General features: G+C 45.2%; 1 protein-coding gene across 2 annotated transcripts in view; it reads right to left on the bottom strand.

Moving 5' to 3' along the window:
* Positions 1–13,371, bottom strand: part of UBA7 (ubiquitin like modifier activating enzyme 7) — a 1,262,833-nt gene that overhangs the window by 209,864 nt on the left and 1,039,598 nt on the right. The gene's annotated exons all lie outside the window — the stretch shown is intronic.

Genomic DNA, 13,371 nt, shown 5'->3' with positions numbered 1-13,371 from the left:
CCCTCAACACCTCACCCTCAACAACTCACCATCAACACATCACTCACCCTCACTCTCACTCATCCTCAATACTCTCAACACCTCACCCTCAATACCTCACTCACCCTCAGTACCTCAGCCTCACTCACCCTCAACTCCTCACACTCAACACCTCACCCACACTCATCCTCACTCACCCTCAAAAACTCACCATCAACACCTCACCCTCATACTCACTCACCCTCAACACCTCATCCTCATTTACCCTCACTCACCGTCAACACACTATCACACTACAACAACAAACAAATACTTACCAACACAGCAACACTTCACTCACCCTCAATTCACTCACCCTCAACACCTCACCCTTAACTCCTCACTCACCCTCAATCTCAATCATCATCAATCACCCTCTACACCTCACACTCAACAAATCACTCTCATACTCACTCACCCTCACTCACCCTCACTCACACTCAAAACATCACCCTCATTCACCCTCACTCATCGTCAACACACTATCACACTACAACTATAAACAAACACTTACCACAACAGCAACACTTCACTCACCCTAAACAACTCAGCCTTTACTCCTCACTCACACTCACTCTCACTCATCAACAATAACGCTCAACACCTCACCCTCACTCTGCCTCAACGCCTCACCCACACTCACACCCTCACCCTCAGAACCTCACTCTCTATCATCCTCAATGCCTCACCCTCAACGCCTCACCCACTCACCCTCAGCTCTTCACCCTCAGCCTCAACACCTCACCCTCACTCACCATCAATGCCTCACCCTCAGTCAACATCAACACATAACACACCCTCACTATCACTCATCCTCAATCGCACTCAACACCTCACCCTCAACACCTCACTCACCCTCAGCCTCTCACCCTCACTCACCCACAATTACTCACCCTCACTCATCCTCACTCACCATCAACAACTCCCCCTCATTCTCACTCACTCTCACCCTCACTCACCCTCATACTCACTCACCCTCAACACACTATCACACTACAAACACACACAATGCCTCACCCTCAACGCCTCACCCACACTCACCCTCAGCCTCAACACCTCACACTCACTCACCCTCAACGCCTCACCCTAAGTCAATCTCAACACATCACTCACCCACACTATCACTCATCCTCAATCACACTCAACACCTCACCCTCAACACCTCACTCACCCTCATCCTCTCACCCTCACTCACCCTCAACTCCTCACCCTCACTCACCATCAACACCTCACCCTCAGTCTCACTCACTCTCACCCTCACTCACCCTCAACACACTATCACACTACAACAACACACAAACAATTACCACCACAACACCACTTCAATCACGCACAACACCTCCCCATCAACACCTTCCTTGCTCTCACTCTCACTCAGCCTCAATCACCCTCAACACCTCACCCTCACTCCCCCTCAACGCCTCACTCACCCTCATAGCCTCACCCACCCTCAACACCTCACACTAACTCACCCTCAATCTCACTCACCCTCAACGCCTCACCCTCACTCAGCCTCAACACCTCACCCTCACTCACCCTCAACAGTGACACTATCACACTACAACCACGCAAAAAAACAATTACCACAACAACACCACTCATCACAACTGCAGCAAACTAAACTCATACAATCAAAACATGTACCCTTTTAACAGTCACACACACAACATCTATCAATGGCCACTTTCAACAAGCATACACACACAACAGTCATCGGTACTGCACTACTATGTCTAAATGAGACTGTTGGTGTGCAAAATACGGATGTGGAAGTGCAGAGTAATGCAGTGTAGTTGCTCAATGGTAATGTGGGGCTGCAGAAAGATAAAGTGGTATTGCTGCATGTTGCATTCGGGAACATCAGTGATGCCATTGTTGCGAGAAGTGCAACTGTTGTGGTGCAAAGTTATGCTGTGGTGGTAATTATTAAACATCAACACAGCACCACTCACCACTAGCACAGAACAACACATCACAACTACAGCATTACTAAGCACCACACACTCACATGCCCACACACTCACACACCACCACCCTCACACACATCCACACTCACACACTATCACACATCCTTGCACACCCACTCACATTCTCAATAAGCCTCATAGCCTCACGCTCGCCAGCAATCACTCACCCTCACACAGTCACCCTCACACCATCATCCTCTCACCCTGAACACCTCACCCTCACTCACCATCAACACACTATCACACTACAACTACACACAAACACTTACAACAACAGCACCACTCATTACCACTACAGCATTACACATCAGACAAACTACATACAATCCAAACATGTGCGCTTTTAACAGGCACACACACTATTAGCTAGCAATGGACACTTTCACAAGCCGTACACACACAACAGTCATCAGTGCATCGTTTCACCATGGAAACACCCACACAAACAGCCATCAAGCCACGCTTTCAACAGTCACACACACCAACTGCCCAAAGTGCACACTGTTCAAGAACTTTTGGTACGTTGCACACACAATCACAGCAATACAAGCATGCTTTGGTGCTGTACAGTACTGCAGTTCTATATCTAAATGAGACTGGGGGAGTTCTAAATACAGCTCTACTGCCAAAGACTGATGATCTCATGTTGGTCAATTGTAGTGTGGGGTTGCCGAATGTTAATAATGTGCTATTGCTGGCAAAATGGACATAAGGGAGGCCGTGCAAGAGGAAATTAATACACACAAGGCAAGTGCGACCGCAAAACACGAACGGGAAAACGAAACTCGAACCATGTCAAAGAATAAAACGAAATAGCACCCATTGTTAACATACAAAACACACTCAAATGAGAGGAGCCAGACAGGAATTACGTGCTAGCAATGCAAGACCGAAAATAATCATTACAGTAACATCACGAAAAGGAAATGCATCAACAAATGTATAAAAAATCACAAAGGCACTCTTTCATAATAAGGCAATAAAATTGTCATTACCTGTCGATCGTAGCAGCTCATTCCCTGAAATGAAGAAATTAGAAAAGAAACACAGAAACAAAAAAAACATACACAGTGCATACATAATACTTTTAAGTACAAAAGCCAACAAACAAAATAAATGAATACCGGCAAAACAAGTCACAGACCGGTACAAATGACACAAGAAAAAGCTAAGTCAGAGGCAAAAATAAACATCACAGTGCCACCTCTGGCGAAACGAAACGCCGGAAAATACATTCCAGGAAGACACTAGCAAAGATTACTCAATGCATCCCGAACTATCAACTTAAACACGAGCCAACATTCGCATAAAGATCTAGAAATTCAATGTTAATAAATGTACATCTTACCAGTCCAACGACGCACCAACAACGACGGAGGAATAACACACCTTTACCGCTCAAACATTCACACCAATGTAGAAAACGCCCCGTTCACGCACGGCAAATGCAACGCTACGTCACACAACGTAGAGCTGCGATTGCCTAAAAATAACGTAGCGCACAACATTACATCACCATCAAATAAAAAATAGAACGCTAACATCCCTTACGTAACAAACGAAAAGGGAAAACATTGCGTAATACCCTTTACTACAACAGAAATAATAAACATTTTAAGTACATACACGCAAAAAAATTAAAAACGTATACACATACGAAAATAGTTTTTTTAACATTACAATCAACATTAACACATGCGCGACAATCACATATGCCAATCACACCCTCAGTCACCCTCACTCCCATTCACTCAAGCTCAATCACCCTCAGGACCTCACCCTCACTCACCCTTAACAACTCACCCTCACTCATCCTCAAAATACACCCACACTCACCCTCAATACCTCACCCTCACTCACCCACAATACCTCCCCCTCACTCACACTCACCAACTCACTCGCACTCAGTCCCTCTTCCTCAACTCTTACTCACCCACACTCACACTCAACACCTCACCCTCACCTTTACTCACCTTCACCCTCATTCACCCTCAACACCTCACACTCAACTACGTAATCACTCACTCACACTCATTCTCACTCACCCTCAAGACCTCACACTCACTGACCCTCAACACCTCACCCTCATTCACCATCAGCCCCTCACCCTCAACACCTCACCCTTACTCACCCTCAACACCTCAAAACAATCACTATCCCTCACTCACACTCAGCCCCTCACCCTCAACAACTCAATCCTCACTCACCCTCAGCCTCAAAACCTCAACACAATAACTAGCCCTCACTCACACTCAGCCTCTCACCCTCAACAACGCACCCTCAGTGACACAATCAACCTCACTCACATTACATCACCCTCACTCAACTTCAACACATCACCCGCAACAAGTCAATCACCATCACTCACTAACGCTCAACAAGTCTCACCATCACTCAGCCTCAACACATCACACTCACTGACCCTCTACGCTTCACCCTCAATCTAACTCACGCACCCTCACCCAACCCCACACTCACACACATTCACACCCTCAACATAACAAATCCTCATTCACCCTCACACAACCTCACTCAACATCATGACTTCAACACCCTCACATGCCCCCACCCTCACACACCCACCAACCTTACACACAACAACACTCACACACTCACACATCCTCACACACCCACACACATTCGCAATAAGACACACCCTCACCTTCACCCACAATCACTCACCCTCACACCGTTACCCTCACACCATCATCCAATCCCCCTCAACGTCATTCGCCATCCCTCACCCACACTCACCCACAAAATATCACCCTCAACTTCACTCACACTCATTCACCCTCAACACCTCACCCTCATTCACCTTCTGCCCCTCACCATCAACACCTCACCCTGAATCACCCACAGCCTCAAAACCACACTCACAACCAGCCTCCCTCATTCACCCTCAAGCACTCACCCACATCACCTCACCCTCACTCACCCTCACCCTCACTCAGACTCAACTATTCACCATGACTCACCCACAACACATCACCCTCACTCAACATCAACACCTAACCCTCAACAACTCAATCACCCACACTCACTACAAATCCTCACTCAACCTCAAACACCATCACTCTACATCATGAATTCAACCACACCATCACATGCCCCAACATCACAAACAACCCACACTTACACACGCACACTCACACACTCACACATCCACATACACCCACACACATTCTGAATAAGACTCACACCCTCACCCTAACACACAATCACTCACCCTCACCCTCACACAATCATCCACTCACCCTCAATCACCCTCAACGTCATTCACCATCAATCACCCGCACTCACCCACAAAACATCACCCTCAAATTCACTCACCCTCACACTCATTCACCCTCAACACCTCACCCTCATTCAGCCTAGGCCCATCACCCTCAACACCTCACCCTTACTCACCCACAGCCTCAAAAAGTCAACCACAATCAGACTCCCTCACTCACCCTCAGGCCCTCACCCTCATCACCTCACCCTCACTCACCCTCATCCTCACTGACCCTCAACTACTCACCCTTACTCAACCACAACACATCACCCTCACTCAACATCAACACATCACCCTCATCAACTCAATCACCCTCGCTCACTAACGCTCACCCACCCTCACCCTTAGTGAGCCTCAACACCTCACCCTCACTCACCCTCAACGCTTTACCCTCAATTACACTCAGGCATCCTCAACAAGCCCCACCTTCACACACCTTCACATCCTCAACATCACACATACTCACTCACCCTCACACACTCACACACCATCAATCAACTTCATAACCTCTACCACACACTCACATGCCCACACGCTCACACAACCCCACCCTCACACACATCCACACTCACACACTCACACAATCTAACACATCCTCGCACAACCACTCAAATTCTCAATAAGACTCAGAGCCTCACCATCGCCAACAATCACTCACCCTCACCCTCACACACTCACCATCACACCATCATCCCCTCACACTCAACACCTCACCCACACTCACCATCAACACACTATCACACTACAACGACACAAAAACTTACCACCACAGCACCACTAATCACCACCACAGCATGACTCAGCAGACAAAGGTCATACAATAAAAACTTGAACGTTTTTAACAGTCACACACAACAACAGCTATCAATGGGAACTTTCACCAGGCATACACACATAACAGTCATCAGTACTGCTGTAGTAGGTATAAATGACACTGTTGTTGTGTAAAAAACACATGTGGTAGTGCAGGGTGATGCGGAGTTGTTGCTCAATTGTACTGTGGGGGTGCAGAAAGATAAAGTGGTATTGCTGCGCGTTGCATTCGTGGACATCAGTGATGGCGTTGTTGGGAGAAGTGCAACTGTAGGGGTGATGAGTTATGCTGTACTGGTAATTATTAAACACCAACACAGCACCAATCATCACTAGCACAGAAAAACACTTCACAACAACAGCATTACTAAGCACCACACTAACATCACTCAGCAACACACCAACATCACTCTGCCCCACAACAACAGCATCATTCAACAACAACACACTATCACACTACAACTACACACAAACACAATTACCACAACAGCACCACTCATCACCACTACAGCATTACTCAGCAGACAAACTTCATACAAGACAAAAATAGATTCTTTGAAGAAGCACACACATACACACATCAATGGACTCTATCACAAGGTGTATATACACAAGTCAACATTACTGCTGTAGTATGTATGAATGGCACTGTTCAAGAGCTAAATGGGGCTGTGGTGGGGCAGAGTGATGCTGTATTGTTGCTCAATGGTACTGTGGGGGTGCAGAATGATAAAGTGGAATTGCTAGGTGTTGCATTCGTGGACATCAGTGATGCCATTGTTGGGAGAAGTGCAACTGTTGTGGTGCTGAGATATGCTGTGCTGGTAATTATTAAACACCAACACAGCACCACTCATCACTAGCACAGAAAAACACTTCACAACAACAGCATTACTAAGCACCACACTAACATCACTCAGCAACACACCAACATCACTCTGCCCCACCACAACAGCATCATTCAACAACAACACACTATCACACTACAACTACACACAAACACAATTAGCACAACAGCACCACTCATCACCACTACAGCATTACTCAGCAGACAAACTTCATAATAAACAAAAATAGATTCTTTGAAGAAGCACACACACACACATCAATGGACTCTATCACAAGGTGTATATACACAAGTCATCATTACAGCTGTAGTATGTATGAATGGCACTGTTCGAGAGCTAAATGGGGCTGTGGTGGGGCAGAGTGATGCTGTATTGTTGCTCAATGGTACTGTGGGGGTGCAGAATGATAAAGGGGAATTGCTAGGTGTTGCATTCGTGGACATCAGTGATGCCATTGTTGGGAGAAGTGCAACTGTTGTGGTGCTGAGATATGCTGTGCTGGTAATTATTAAACACCAACACAGCACCACTCATCACTAGCACAGAACAACACTTCACAACAACAGCATTACTAAGCACCACACTAACATCACTCAGCAACACACCAACATCACTCTACACCAACAAAACAGTATCATTCAACAAAAAAACACTATCACACTACAACCACACACAAACATTTAACACCAAAGCACCACTCATTACCACTACAGCATTACTCAACAGGCAAATGTCATACAATAAAAACATGTGCTCTTTTAACAGGCACATACACCAATAGATAGCAATGCCCACTTTCACCAGGCGTACACACACATCAGGCAGCAGTGCATCCTTTCAACATGCATACATGCACACAAACATGCATCAGTCCACGCTTTCAACAGTCACACACACCACCAGCCAGAAGTGCACGCTTTAGTACATTTTTTTTAAACTTCAACACACAATTACAGCAAAAAAAACATCCTTTGCAGATGTACAGTACTGCAGTACTATATCTAAATGAGACTAGGGGTGTACTAAATACGGCTGGAGTGGGCAAAAGTGATAATGTGATGTTGCGCAATGGTACTGTGGGGGTGCCAAATGTTAATAATGTGCTATTGCTCGGTGCTGCAGAAATGGACTTCAGGGATACCTTGGACGACACAAATACTAAATACAAGCTAAGAGCAAACAAAAAACACGTACGGCAAAAACTAACTCAATCCATGGCAACAAATACACCGAAATGTCAGACATTATGAAAATGCAAAAAAACACTCTAATGCAAGAACAAAGTCAGAAAGTTAATGCGAGCACAAATACATAAAACTATAATTACATTAGATTTACAATAAGAAAATGGATAAAAACAAGTATCAAAGTCACAAAGACACTCTTTCATAATTTTAAAATTTAATTGTCATTACCTGTCGATCGGAGAAGCTCATTGCCTGAAATAAAGAAAATATAAAAAAAGAAAAAACACAAATAGAACATAACATTTGCATACATAAGAAATTTCAATACAACAAGACACACACACAATAAAATGCATCACGGTGAAAATATTCACATACGGTTTAAAAAACACACAACTAAGCAAAGTCAGACGAATATAAAATATCATAGTGCTAACTCACTACATCACCCTCACTCACCCTCAAAACCTCACCCTCATTGACCCTCATACCCTCACCCTCAACAAATCACCCTCACTAACTTCACCCTCAACACCTCACCCACAAATACACACCCTCACTCACCCTCACCATCACTCACCCTCACTCAACATCAAGCCCTCACCCTCAGTCACACACACTCACCCTCTCAATCTTACCCGCAATCACGCACCACTTCAATCAACGTCAACAACTCACCCTCAATAACACTCAACACATCACCCTCACTAACCCACAACACCTTACCCTCACCCTCACTCACCATCAACACTTCACACACATCTACACTCACTAACACCCTCAAATTCAATCACGCTCACTCACCCTTAACACCTCACCCTCTTTCACACTCACCCACACTCACCTGAATGACCACTAAAAAAAACCTGCACATGCTCCAACACTCACACAACACCACCCTCACACACACACGGCCTCACAAAGAATTACACTTCCGCACACACCCACACACATTCTCTAAAAGTCTCACTAACTCACACTCGCACACCATCATTCACCCTCACCATCACACCATCATCCCGTAACACTAACTCACCCTCAACATCAACACCTCATCCACAACTACTCATTCAACACTCATCCACAATCACCCTCAACTCCTCACCCATCTGCATCATTCACCCACTCTGCAGCATTCACCCACTCTGCTGCATTCACCCACGCAGACATTTTACGAATGTTACCCCTTTTTCTTATACATAACAAAAATTCAGAACGGAAAACAATGGGGTCGAACGAGTACTGCTGCAGATACGTTACACACAAACAAAAAAAAACATAATTGACCTAAAAGGATGCAAGGATGTTAATGAGTCTTCGGGCCAACAATTATATCTAATTCGTACGATATTACAACTATAATACACAAAGGAATAAATTATAAATATGTCTCAGTAAGGGAGGACGAGGATGTACAAAGACACCAGTGAAACAGGCAACTTTTTCGACGGACAATAAACAATCACTATTCATCCGGAGAATGGGACGGATTATAGACATTAGTCAACATTTACACCAACAAAAACCGGACGCATACAACAATAGCACTTCTTCACACGGAATTCCATGAAAGAAAAATATAATATGACGACCAAAAAACACATTCCGAAACTGTCAAATTTTTGGCAGGGAAACAAACTAGAAAGAATAATCCTGAAAATGGGACACATTCAATACAATAGTCTACAGTTACACAAAAATAGAAACGCATATCACAAAAGCATTTATCCTGACCGAATTTGGTCGAATAGAAGAAACATATTACGAACTTATAACTATTTAGTCGCAAAAAGCTAACGAATAACACATTGCTTCACTGTACATGTCGTTCATACATTGCTAAAAATACGACAGTCAGCAAATACACAAACTTTCAATTCAGACTTCAACTACGTCACTAACAAATTATCCGGCTACTTCAGCATCACATACATAGATAATGCAAAAACCACTTACATCAATATATTAAAACACATTTAGCACTTTCAATTAAAAAAACACCTTTTGAACGTCAAATTACAAAATAAGGCAAAATAATACATTCCATTACTGTTTAACAAAACATATCAAATAAATAATGCAAACACAACTTACAACAATATATTATCAAACACATTTAGCACGTGAAAATTAAACAAACAGCTTTTGTACGTCTAATTAACGCAAAAAACACATTAATACTTTACATTACAGTTTAACAATACATATGCTTTACATATCGACAATAAAAAACAGAAGTTTACGTTACATTACAAACATTTCCAAATATTACGAGCGAAAAAAATACATTTCGAAAGTAATTAACTTTAACATACTATATAGACTACTGTACATTACATTTAAAAAAACTTAGAATTACATTCTTACCTGTCAAACGACGCAGCAACACCACAGGAACAAGAACACGCCTTCCGCGCACCAACATTCTCGATCTATGGGGAATTCCACAGTTGACGTATGCAAATCGGAACGCTACGTCAAAAACGTCGCGCTCCGATTGGCTAAAAAAAAACGTCAACACAAAACACACACAAGTCAAAAAAAAACTAGACCGCTAAACAGAGCAGACGTCGACGTGACGCAATACGTCGGCCATTTTAACATAAAAATAAAAAAGGGACTCCACATACACGTTAACACAAAATAACACACTTACTACAATACATACACACGTACATTACATACTACTATACACATTAAACAGAAGTCATACAAAAGGGGACATGTGACACATTATATTACTAAACAGCACATTACTTTGTTACAATTAACATAAACACACACTCATAACATCACCTTCACACAAAATAAAAATCACACTCTTTCACACCCCCGCAATAACGATAACACAACATCTCCCTCATACACCCTCACACACCTTCAGCCTCACACACACTTACTCACACTCACACTCACACTCTCACACCTCCTCACCCTCACACCCCATCACCCTCACACACCCACTCAATCCCAATTACTGAAATTCACACTCACACAACCTCACCCTCACACACCGTCAAACACCTTCAGACACACTCTAAAACACAACTCCACACACACCCTCAATAACGCTCACACACACACACCCCCTCAGCCTCAAAAAATTTACCCTCACACAAACACGCTCCCCTAAAAAAAAGCACAACACTATCACACTCACAACACTTGAAACACTATCACGCAAACAACTTCACTCATCCACACCCCCTCACACCCCTTAACACTCACCCCCTCACACTCATCCCCTCTACATCAGCACTCACACACTAAAAATCACTCCCTCAACACCCCACCCTCACCCCCAACACACCCCCTCATTCACCCTCATTCACCCTAACACACACTCACATTCTCACACACACTCTCATACACACCTCACACACCCCATCACTCACGCTCTCACACAACACCTCACACACTCCCTCACTTACATTCTCAAACACTCCCTCACTCACCCACTCATCCCCGCTCAGTCTCACCCTCACTCTCCCTTACACTCCCTTACCCCCTCAACATCACTCACTATGCCTACCCTCCCATCACACTCACACTCACCCCCTCACCCTCAAATCCCTCATACTAACAGCCCTCATACACAACAACCTTAACACTCACACCACTCACACACACACTCTCACACACCCCCCTCACCCACCCGAAACATCTCACCCTCACTAAGACTCAAACACTCACCATCACTCACCCTCAAACTCTCACCCTCATCCTCACCCTCACTCATCCTCACACTTATCTCCCTATCACTCACCCTCACCCTCACTCACCATCACTCACCCTCAACACATCACCCTCACTCACCCTCTACGCCTCGCCCTCAACACTTCACCTTCAACACCTCACCCTCAACACCTCACTCACAATCACTCTCGAACATCCACACTCAACAACTATCAACAACACTCACCCTCAACAGCTCACCCTCAACACCTCACCATCAACACCTCACCCTCAACACCTCACTCACACTCACTCTCAATCATCCGCACTCAACAACTAGCAGCAACACTCATCCTCAACAGCTCAACATCAACACCTCACCCTCAACACCTCACAGTCAACACACCACCCTCACTCACTCACGCTCAATGCCTCACACTCAAAAACTCCACCACATTCACCCACCCTCAACACCTCAACATCACTCAATCACCCTCAACACCTTACCCTCACTCACTCACCCTCACTCACCTTCAACGCCTCCCCTTCAACTGCACACCCTCACTCAAACTCAGTCACCCTCAACCCCTCACTCACACTCAACACCTCACCCTCAACACCTCAGCCACCCTCATCCTAAGTTACCCTCAACACCTCACCCGCAACTACTCACTCACCCTCACTCTCACTCATCCTCACTCAACAACACACAACTTCACTCACCATCAACGCCTCAACAAACACCTCAAATTCAATAACCATCAACATCTCACCCTCCCTCACTCACCCACAAAACATCAGCCTCAACACCTCACCCTCAATCACTCACCCTCAAACATTCACCCACAATCACCCTCCCTCACCCTCAATTCCTCACCCACACCCTCAACACTTCACCCTAAAAACCTCGCCCATCCTCAACGCCTCACAGTCCCCCTCACTCACCCTCACCCTCACTCACCCTCAACACCTCACCATCTATAACACTCAACACATCACCCTAACTAACTCTCAATACCACAATCACCCTTCCCCTCAATCACCCTCAACACCTCACACCCTCACCCTCAAATCCTCACCCTCAACACCTCGACCTCACTCACTCTCAACACCTCACCGTCACTCACTCACCCTCAACACCTCACCCTCACTCACTCACAGTCAATAACACGCAAAACCTCACCCTCAACACCTCATCCTCAACACCTCACCATCAACACCTCACCCTCAACACCTCACCCACAACACCTCACCCTCACTCACTATGACTCACCCTCACACTCACTCACCCTCACTCATCCTCACTCACAATAACTCACACTCACTCACCCTCAATCACCCTCACTCACCCTCGACCCTACACTCACCCTCACTCATCCTCACTCATCCTCAACACCTCACCCTCACCCTCATACACACTCAACACCTCACCCTAAATAACAATAACACTCTCTCATCCTCACCCACACTCACTCTCACTCACACTCACCCTCAACAACTCACTCACCCTCAACACCTCACTCACACTCAACTACTCACTCACCCACACCCTCACTCACCCTCAACCCCTCACCCTCACACAGTGC

Source organism: Lissotriton vulgaris, chromosome 9 (genome assembly GCF_964263255.1).
Source record: "Lissotriton vulgaris chromosome 9, aLisVul1.2, whole genome shotgun sequence".
Taxonomy (NCBI): domain Eukaryota; kingdom Metazoa; phylum Chordata; class Amphibia; order Caudata; family Salamandridae; genus Lissotriton; species Lissotriton vulgaris.
The sequence above is the reverse complement of the archived record's forward strand: the minus strand, read 5'-3'. Positions and strand labels throughout refer to the sequence as shown.